Source organism: Galeopterus variegatus, unplaced genomic scaffold (assembly GCF_000696425.1).
Source record: "Galeopterus variegatus unplaced genomic scaffold, G_variegatus-3.0.2 Scaffold10319, whole genome shotgun sequence".
Taxonomy (NCBI): domain Eukaryota; kingdom Metazoa; phylum Chordata; class Mammalia; order Dermoptera; family Cynocephalidae; genus Galeopterus; species Galeopterus variegatus.
The window spans coordinates 1-2,347 of NW_007736430.1; positions in this window are offsets into that span (position 1 = coordinate 1).

Sequence of the window (2,347 nt, forward strand, 5' to 3'; positions counted from 1 at the left end):
CAAGCGGCGCACTATAGCAGTGCGCCACCGGGCCGGCCCCAAAGGTATAGCACATTTTATGTTAGATTTACTCCTGGATACCTTAGAAGCCTTTTTGGTTTTTTAAGCTTGTTTGTTTGTTTTGGTGGCTGGCTGGTATGGGGATCCAAACCCATGAACTTGGTGTTATAAGGCTGCGCTCTAACAAACTGAGCTAACTGGACAGCCTCCTTAAAAGTTTAATTGATCTTGTAAATTACCTTTAAATCAGGTTTCCTGGCCTAGCTGGTTAGTTTATTTGGTTAGAGTGAGCAGGGTGTTATAACACCAAGGTCAAGGGTTCGGATCCCTGAATTAGCCTACTGCCAAAAATAAATAAATAAATTAGGCATCCTGCTTATTAACGGAATACGGAAATGCAATTGGAGTTTGAATATTGGTATACACTATTAATTCTAAGAGTTTGTCTCTAGATTCCTTTTGGTTTTCTATGTAGACAATTATGTCATGTGATAAATGACAGTTTTAGTACTTCTTTTTTAATTCTTATACCTTTTCTCTGTGTTGTTGTGGTTTGGGGCTGGCTAGAACACTAACATAACGTTGAATACCAGAGATAATAATGGGCATCCTCATCATATTCCTTTTTTTCAAGGGGATACTTATATTTTCCCATTTTGTATAATGTTTGTTGTAGGTCTTTGGTGGATAGCTTTTATCAGATTAAGGAAATTCCTTTTGATTCCCAGATTTTTTTCTTTTTTTTTTGGCAGCTAGCTGGTATGGGGATCTGCACCCTTGACCTTGGTGTTATAATTCCACGCTCTAACCAGCTGAGCTGACCAACCAGCCTGATAAATCCTACTTTGTAATGGTAAATTAAATATTTTATACATTATTATTGACTTAGTTTGCCAATATTCAATTTAGGAATTTTGCATGTATTCATAGGAAAGAACCAATTTATAATTTTTCTTTCTTATATTATCCTAGCCTGATTTAAGTAACGAGGTAAAAATTTCCTCATTTTCTATTTTCAGAAAGTTTATGTAACATTGGAAATATGTACTCCTTGAAAATTTGGTAGAGTTCACTTGTAAAACCCTCTTGTTCTAGTGTTTTCTTTGAGAGATTCCAACTGTCAATTCAATTTTTTAAATGGTTAGAAGGCTATTTCTTAAGACTTCTGAAAAGTTACTTTTAAAATAAAAATATATTCATTTTCTCTAAGTGTTCAAATTTATTGGCATAGATAGTTCAGAATATGCTTGTCTTTTCACTTTCTGCTATGTCTATAATTATGTCCCCTTGTTATTTATTTGTGCCTTCTCTTTTTTCCTTCATCAGTTTTGCCACAAGTTTGTCTGCTTTACTACTGAATTTTTGCCTGTTTAATCTTTTTCTTCTTTGTCTATTATTTAACCAATTGCCATTCTTACTTTTCTTATCTCCTTTCATTTTTTTATATGGGTTTATTTTGCTGCCTTTTTTTTTTTCTTCAAGTTGAACACAGTCTATCAGCCCTCTTTTCTTTCCTAATCAATTGACATTAAAATACTGTGTTGGAAGCATTCCACAAGTATTGTCAGTGTCATTCAGCGGCTGGCCAGGAAGGGGATCTGCACCCTTGACCTTGGTGTTATAACGCTGCTCTAACCAACTGAGCTAACCGGCCGGCCAGCCCCACTTCTCTTTCTTAACATCCACCACAATTTCTACTTTGTTGTATGAGGTTTTAGTGTTGTTTAAAATTGGCTATGGAGTGTTTTTGTTTTGTGCATTTAATGTTTTGTTTCTTGTTACTGATTCCTAACATACTTGCATTTGGGTAAATGAACATGGTCTGTATAAAGTCTTTGCAATTCATTGAGATTTACTTTAAGGGATAATATATGGCTAATTCTTGTTAATGTTTTACGTGTGCTTGAGAATAGGTGTTTTACATAAGTTCGTTAAATCAAGGTATGTGTGTGGTTCGAATAATCTTTATCCATAACGACTGTTTTATTTGCTTCATCCATCAGCGAAGATGAGTAATAAGGTGACCACATCATTTATGGTCCAAACCAGAACACTTTGAGAGTGAAAATGGGTACAAAAATAATAGATTATATAGTTTCTTGAAATATTTGGCTGACAATTGTTTCAATGTTAAGGAACCTATAAAATCATTTTATTTAAAAACTTTTTTTTTTTTTGTCTTTTTGTCTTTTTCCGTGTCCAGCAACGGATCGCAACCCTCAGTGTTGCCCCCGTACCGGACCAGGGACCGGCAACGGGATTGCAAGCCTCGGTGTTGCTCCCACGCCTCGCTCAGCCAGTGAGCGGGAACCGGTCTGTATGTGGGATCTGAACCCTTGGGCGGGAG